Genomic DNA, 9342 nt, shown 5'->3' on the forward strand with positions numbered 1-9342 from the left:
ATCAAAACACACTGAATTACTTTCGTTGAATTTTTAGGATTTTTTGTAATTTTAATTTGTAAAGAACGACTACTCCCTCGATAAACTGGTTTCCTGCCCCGAGATCTTGACGCTAATGGACGAGTTTACCATGTTAAATCCCCGTAGACTTTGAATTTGCCGCCATTTCAATACACCAGTTGAACTCGAGGGTTCGGATAAATGCAGGAAGTTTGGAAAAAAATGATCTTTCGATCGAACCTAGGTTGAAGGCCAAGGTAATTATATATTTTGAGATATGTTGCAAAAAGTGGTGACAATAGCTTGGTGGGACAGACTATAGTTGTTCTACTACAATTGTTGCTGTGGAAAGTTTTCAGATTTTTCTGATAGGTCTTTTTGGACATAGATTGAATTATCTATTACTTTGTCCGGATATATTAAGATTTTTAGCATAATTTCATTTTTTTTCTTTTAACTTTTAAAAATGAATACTAGATATATCATTCCTGTATGTATTATTTTATTGATTCATTTCTGATAGTTAGATGATTTTGACTTATTTCCAATTGAAATATTTGAAGTTGTATTGGGAAATATGAACTTTCCCCAAATATTTTTATTACTTTGCTGCATTTGATAATTTCTAAATGTTATATTTTGAAGAGATTTAAAAGAAATTATATTAGTCAAAATTGTTTCCAAAATATTAAGAAATCAAAATATTGAATATTTTGTACATGAAATTACTATTACCTAAATCAGACTAAAAAACACCGGTATGTTAACTATGGTTGATTTTTACATTTTCTCTACTTAATTACTGTGTAGGCGATTTTAAATTACAAGTATATAAATAACATTAAACCCATTTATATTGCAAGAAAGAACTTTGCTGGAAATATTATTCCAATGTTTTGACTTCTATTTTTTTTAAAACGTCGTCATTTATTTTTAAATAGTGAAAATTCACATCTGCTTTTCAGACTTTAAAATCAATGGATATGTCGGAGCAAAACCATCCAACATGAAATATCTGACACCTCCGGAGACTCTAAAACCCACGTATGAACAAAATATACACAATGGGAAATAAAAGGATACTTCTGGATTAATGGGCACTGACAAGGAGTATTATATCATAAGATCGTTTGACTGATTTTGTCTGTTACATTCAAGGACATTTTTTGGTTTACTTCGGGCAGAATATTTTATGTCGACAGAAAAATAATTGTATTTGAGGCTGATGTCCATGTTCGGTTTAAACCACTCAAAATCTATCTGCACTGGCAAGTAACCTCCCCCTTCCGTTCAATTTTGGGGGGGGGGGGGGGCGGGGGGATTTTTATCATTGGAAAAGAGAAGTGAAAAAAATGTGTGACATTTTATATGATTTTAAAGAATACAATTAAGAGATTGTTAAGGATAAAATATATATGAAACAAAAGATTAGGAAAAAATAACATTTTATATTTGCTCATGTACCTTAAATCCCCATTTCCCCACTTCCCATGTATATGCTAATAAAAAAGGTGAAGATAACAAACAGTGATCGATCTCAAGAAAATCTACAAACAATACATGTACAAGTCTGTGAACAGGACATAAAACACGAACCCCCTGAATTTCCAGAGGTAAAATAAGGTGCCTAATAAAAAGAGATCAAAATTTTATATAAAAATCTTGTTTAATATAAATTCATATACACGTATGGAAGTTAATTAAACTGAAATATTTCTAGCAAGAAATAACATTTATAGCACGTGCTTCATTATTTTTTTTTTTTACTTTACATATCTAAGACATCTTAATCATAAAATTATATGCCAGAAAATTATTTACAAGAGATTACTGAGATATTCAATTCAGAAGGCATCAAACTGTTCCAGTCATACCGCATATAATACGATGTTCTAGCTGCCTCTGATTGGATGCAACCGCAGTTTCCTTCTCCACCATAACCACTAAAGTTGACTCAGCTGTTTTTAAAATGTGAAAAACAAATCAAATATTAAGCACGAACTTTCTTATTTTAGCAAACTAGCTTCATCAATAGTCTGGTTTAAATTCAGGGGCAGACCAGGAATTCCTGCTGGAGAGAGAGAAAGACTGGAGGAGGGGGTTAAATTCATTATCAGAGGTAAAGGATCTGGAGGGAAGTCCAGGTTTTGGTCCAAGTGCCAAGCACCGGAAGCTCAGGAATTAAGATATTTTTACAGTAAAATGCAACCTTTTAGTTAGCTTTTATAGTTTAATTCTTTCATACACATATTGTAATATCAACCCTTAAATTATTTATGTTTTTGTTTGTTTGTTTGTTGTTTAACGTCCCTCTTGACAATTTTTCACTCATATGGAGACGCCACCACTTGCCGGTGGAGAGCTGCAAATTTTGACCTATACTCGGCACTCAGGGCCATTGACCAGTGAGGGATCTTTTTCGTGCCAGCCCCTACTGCGACACGGGACATCGTTTATACGGTCTCATCCGAAGGACCGGCCTCTACGTCCCGCAGTGGATTCGAACCCGCGATGTAAGGATTAACTCCTTACATCGCGACTCTAGAGCAACCGCTCTAACCAACATTAAATTATTTAAATAACTCATCAGAATGTTTTTCCTTTTCAAACTAATTGCTCGTCATTGAATTGTAATTCAAGGCAAATCAACTGACATATCTTGTACCCCCTCCTCAATTCATCGCTTGTAAGACGCCCATTGCCTGAATGCAAAATTTCATTTGCCTGTTTTTCAAAAACAGTAAAGGACGATTCTCTATAAGGCCATATTCCGGCCTACGATAAAATCACTTTGAAATGTGATTTTATATAATTTTGATCATTCTATTTTATGATTTTGATGTTTGTTTCTCATTACCGATCATCTAAGTCACGTGGTTAAGAGATCACAAATGTCGGTCAAATAAAGAGAAATCGGGGAAGGGCAATTTACAACAAGTTTCTTTGGTTGTTTCTGAATGTAATTGATCAAAAAAGTATTATATCGGAAACATATCAAACTTAAATAGTAAATAAAAAGATTGTTTCATTTAAGGGTTAAGATATTTTTTATGACCTGAATTTTGATGCATTCATTCACGTTTTGCGTATTTTGAATGTAAATCTTTATAAAATGCACACTGTATGATGAAGAAAAATGTCAATTATAATTTAGTTTAAGGAATTATTTCGTATAAGATAATATTGTAATTATGTATTGTTTTTATAGATGTGCTACCTATTTTACGCATAAAATGCGCTTATAAGAAATATGGTTTCGAAGTATCTATTGAACTATCCAAGTTGTGTATCAAATTTTGAAAACACTGAACGGATTTTGTTTGTGATTGAATAAAAATGAAGTTGTTATTAATAAAATCAATTCTAATTTACAAAAAAGTAAAGAACCCATTAACGTAGAGGATAAAAATATTTAATTTGACGCAAGTTCATGTAGACTAAACATAGATGTAGTCAGTATATAAAAACTCAGAACAGTTGTATTAAAACTATACTGGTACGTAAAATGAAAGAACATTGTAAGAATTGCTTTGATGTCATTTAATTACGCATGTTAAACATGGTTAAAAAATAACAATGTTTAGATTGCTGGTATGTTTCTTTTGATGTTCTTTCAACAGTGTTTAATAAAATGTCCATGGACGTCTTGAATGCTCAAGCGAGTGAAGCGTCATTCCCCAACGTCGTGCATGGCTTACAGAACCGGAAAACAGTGACGTCGTGAAAGTCATTTCAGCATTTATTTTAGGAATGACTCTAATTCTTGGCCAAATTATTCAAGTATAACCTGGTTTGGGTCAGTTTACGCTTTATAATCCGCGAAACTGATTATAAAACAGCGTAAACTGAATCAAACCAGATTATACTCGAATAATTTGGCCAAGAATTAGAGTCATTCCTTATGATTTAATTTTAAAATCTATGGGTGTAAAATTTCGTTGCTTTTTATTAGTTCAAATTTGCCGCTCAATAATACAACCGTAGTAACGGAAGTGATGAGAAGCGAGGGAAGGTAAAAACTGATACATAGGCCTAGCAGCCTTGTTTTTTGTTTACATGTGATAAGATCGAATTATTGTTAGAAGTTAAAGGTACATTTATTAAATCTTGAATTTCCCATGAATCCCGAGGACTGGAAATGAGAGGATTATATGGATACAGATGATTCAGCTGGTTGTCGGGGGGGGGGGGGGTCCCCATACCAAACCAGGTTATACAGAAATAATTTGTGTTCCTTTTTGGATATTAACCAGTCAGAGGCTAGAATACAAACAAAATTAAATTATTCTTAAATATTGTTTTAAAAGCACATTTTAAAACCCCTAAACGTTACAGATGATGTTAATTTTGTATTACAATTACAATACTTGGATAGTTGTTATGTTGCAGATACGACTGCATGAAATTAAAAAGCTGCGCAGAGTCATGCGCACTGGAATTAGACTCAGCCTCGTTAAGCCACTCTATAAAAACAGGGAAGATTTTCAACGGCTTCCCTTCCACTATGCATTTCAAAAGTTTTAGTAGATCCATAGACTAACAGACTTCTACAACATACCAGGTACAAATGGGCCCTAAGGGTTTGACGCTCACTCCGAACTCTTGAGGCCCGAGGGTTCAATATTCTCGTTACCGGAGCCGCGTCAAAAACTAAGTTGTTTAACGTGGGTAGTGACTGACTGTTTCTTTGCTAAGTCCTCAGCATTATAGGTAGAAGTCATGGGTCTTTTGGGTATTTCCTTAAATAAAGAGGTCCCGTGCTACTGTTGGCATTTGTCAGTAATGAAACACCAATGCATAAATCAAAATTGTAACACTTCGCCTAAAGTGGAGGATCTCTTTACCTGGGTTTAAAATACTATAAAGGCGTAAAGCAACATCCAATTATCAATCACATGTGACCTTTGGGGACACCTCCCCCTGGGTTTAATTTTCTAAGACAAAACTGCTGTTCTCGTAACTATAAAGCTACCAAATATGTGTGTTCCTTCCTGAAATCACAATAGATTAAGTCCTCTCAACATCCAGGTAAAATACTTGGATTCTATGGCACTCACATGGATATATATGAGCGTCCTTCAGAAAGGTCGAGGCGAGAATTCCCATTATGAAACTTTTATTTCATGTCAGGAATTCCCTATCTTTAAAAGTTACGTGTGTACCTATAAAAAATAAGTTAATAACACAAATAGTAAATGTATCTTCCCACTACAACATGGTTAGTTTTTATCATCTGTAGTACAAACAGATATAAAGTACGCCTAAGGAATAAGTACAAGAAATGGCATAGATAACTACCTCATAATTATAATTATGAATAGCTTACATTCACACCTTATAATATACAAAAAATTCTTTTCTTTAATTCTAGCATTCAGTTCGATGGGGCTTGTCTTCATCTGTAGTTTCATAACATCCAGTCTTTTCAGTAATTTGATTTAGAATTTTAGTAAAAAGTTGACATTTTCTGACTTAAAGTGCATATAGTGTTTACAAACATGAAATTGACACTTTGACTGGTACTCTGCCACTTTAATTTTGTTGCCTCACTACGGCATCCCCTTCCCCCCAGAAGAAAATCGACAACTGAAAGATCTTCAGAATCTAAAGAATGATATTATAGAATCATAAAACTATAAAACTTTAAAATTTTTAGTTGTATTATTTTGTTTGTTTGTTTGTTGTTTAACGTCCCTCTTGACAATTTTTCACTCATATGGAGACGCCACCACTTACCGGTGGAGAGCTGCAAATTTTGTCCCATACTCGGCACTTACGGCCATTGAGCAGTGAGGGATCTTTTTCGTGCCAGTCCCTACTGGGAAACGGGACATCGTTTTATACGGTTTCATCCGAAGGACCGGTCTCCACGTCCCACGGTGGGATTCGAACCCGCGACGTAAGGATCAACTCCTTACTTCGCGACTATAGAGCAGACGCTCTAACCACTGCGCCACGCGGGCGACAGTTGTTGTATTATAAACATCTTCTAAATTCTAATTTTTTCTCTGAGAATGAAAACTGTGTAAATCAACCATCTCTTTGTTCTCAAACATAACTGAAATATGTGTTTGATTCACTTGGAGCTTCGTGTCTCTCTGTGGACCTAAAATTGATTCTGTTGACTAGAAATAAATGAGTCTGCAAAACATAGAGATGCATTTATAATCGAGAATGGGGTCTACGAGTGTAAAAGGATGTTATATTTATAGGCTATTGACTGAATACCGGGAGATATGCCAGCCTGGTGTCTTTGCACGGTACAAAACAACCAAGCTTTTGAAATCCACATCTGCCAAAAGACCGAGGGCGGTTATAATTTCCAATATTCAGTCAATAATTTTTTTATTACATATTTTAATCCAGATTAATTTTTCTTGTCTCACATGAATGGATTTTTTTTCTGTATGTCTGGTCATAAATTCTTTACAAAAATAGTTACGGATATTTGTGTCTTAAAATGTACAGGTATATGATGTCTCTTAGAATGTATGGGAAAATATATTGTAACTTTACAATTGCAAACGCAAGAGTGCATATTCACCCTGGCAAAAAATACTGAGATGGCTCTGTAGAAGTTCAGATGAAACCCTAATTAATGCTTTTAATTCATTACAGACCTTCATGACAAGTGTTCTAAAAGATATTCATTGGAAATATGTGCTTTGTTATTTAAATATTTTTTAAATTTCTCTACTTCCCTTGAAATCTACCTACAACAACTTTGAATGGTTATTACATAAGGGATTGTACCTATTCTTACGTTCGGGTCTATCGACTGAACACCTGGGAATATTCCAGCCCGTGTCTTTGCCCGGTAAAGACCCTCAAACTTGCGAGATCCGAATCCGCTGAAAGACCGAGGGCGGGCATAATTCCCAATATTCAATCAATGATCTTTTTATTGCATATTTTAATCCAAATACATTTTCCCTACTTAGATGAATGGATTTATACTGTCTGTTTGGTCATAAACATCCTTACAACATTAGTAATGGATATTTATGACGGAAATGTACATGTGTTTGATCTCATTAAAATGGAGGGGTGGGAAAGTATAGCATTACGTCACAAATGCAAACGCAAGCATTTAGACCCGGGCATAAAAGGGCTGGTATGTCTCTTTTAAAGTTCAGATTCCCTGTATATAATTTATTAAGAATTTTATCAAATTATGTAATAAAGCCTAATTAATGATCCAAATTCATTACAGACCCTCCGGACAAGTGTTCTAAATGACTTTCGTTGGAAATATGTGCTTTGTTATAAAAATAATATTCAAATTTACTCCCCTTACTTATAACCGAGTTTTTTTTTCTTTTTTTTTTTACCGGAATGAATAAGTCATCCTTAAACTTCAACCATCAAGATGTCATTTTGCCTTATGAAATTCTCTGGCAAAAATAATCATAAGAGAGTAAAGATTGATCCTACAAAAACCAAAGTAACTAGCAAATACTTTTCAATACACTGAAAACAGACAGAAGTCCGTTTTTTCGGCATGTCTAACTATTACAGTAGGATCATCAAACGAGTTTTAAAAATACCCCCCCCCCCTCAGTTCTTTTGAATAGAAGAGCATTAAGTTCCTACGGATAAAAGAGTGTCAAAAATCCAAAAATACCATGATAAATTCTCTGTTTCTCTCCACAGTTCTCTCATAACTTGATTCATAAAATATATATTAGTGATGCTTCAGACACAGCAATTGGTTCTATTATTAAACAGAAGACACCTGCCATCAACGAAACGGTAAAAGCCTGTAATTAAAAAAAGTAACATGAGTAGCGAAAAAAGTATGCTAGGAAAAAAAAAGTGTTAGTTGTTGTCTTTGGGCTTGGCTAGCGGTAAGTAAACTTACCATAAGCACATCGTTTGGCTTAAAACTTCAAAACTTACGGATCGTTAGAGCTTTCTAACTTCATGAATACAGTACAGTTTTGACATTATTCAAAAGATGATGCAGTTTGATTTTTCAAATCATTATTCATATACAACCCTACAGACAATACATACCGTTTCAACTGTCTCAACAGACCTTCCAACTGCGTCTGAGTTTTAGGTTTCTCAAACATCTACGGGGATGTTAAAGAAAATATCCAGTTCATGTTTCATTAAAAGGTTCAGATACACTAATGATGGCTTTGAAAGATCAGGAAATCTTTGAAAACATACATGATAAAGATTTCTTGTTGCAACTGAAATTATACATCAAAGAATACCTCTCATATGGCTCATTCCTTTAACGACCGGAAACTCAAAGATAAAATTGTGTCTTGCATGATGAATCAGTCACCTTAGCATCTCTTACAATAGCGCTGCAAATGACAACCTCAGGAACTCAAGTTCGTATACCTGCTGGCCCTGACAAGAGTGCCTCAAAAGAAGATCCTCTTTGCTTACCATTACGGTCTAGCTTATAGAGGATGCATTGAAATTGACAATTGCAAAGTTAGAACATGCAGAAGTATATCTACCCAAGAATGACTCAAAACATCATTTATTATTTACGTTCTTTCGATAGATGTCAAGTAGTCAAGAGAGACTTGGATTCCTCTAAACCTCGTACGAAATGTCATGTTAATTCAAATACACTTTCGAAATTTGATATTATTTCAAAAATTGTAGGAAAAAACGTCTATAAAAATGCCAATTTTCTGTTTTGTTGTTTTACATAATTTTTTTTTCACCACCTATGGATTTTGATATTTGTAAGCCGGTAGCAGACCCGGTTATTGAGAGGAACTCCGAAATCCGTAAATTAACTTCCTTTTCTATTGTATGTGTTAGAAAAATCATTGCTTCGGGTCTGAATAGTACATATAAAAGATAAAATGAAGGTGAAAAACAATCTTGTTTGTCGCCACCGAAGCCATGTGATATATGTATAATAACCGATTATCAAGTTAAACTGGAAATAAACATTATCTCAGAGTTACAAGGGTACTTTCGAATAAGACTCGACAAAGAGTTGATTCTTGAGATCCTTAATCAGGTATAAATTATAAGATATATGATATTTCCCAACATGGTTTTATCCATATCACTATTATTCAGACTGGAGAGCATGGCTAATCCTTCTCATTATCTCACGTTAAAAAGGTCATCTTTATCTTTTTTATTTATAGGTTGTAACACAACACAAGAAGACATATAGCGCTTCCAAAGATTTGTCCAGCAGATTTTTTTTCCAAATGGTTCTTTTCTGATATAATTTATTTCGTCAATCAAAGACTTTTATTAGGGTAGTCGCGGGCCAGAAATAAAAAAAAATTGCAAAAGAGCTAGGTTCACTTTATCCATAAAATGGCCTGACCTAATACCAACTAACTGACCAAGACC

This window comes from Saccostrea echinata, unplaced genomic scaffold (genome assembly GCF_033153115.1).
Source record: "Saccostrea echinata isolate AGI-Se365-2 ecotype Australia unplaced genomic scaffold, CSIRO_AGI_Sech_v1 ptg000015l, whole genome shotgun sequence".
In the NCBI taxonomy this organism is placed as follows: Eukaryota; Metazoa; Mollusca; class Bivalvia; order Ostreida; family Ostreidae; genus Saccostrea; species Saccostrea echinata.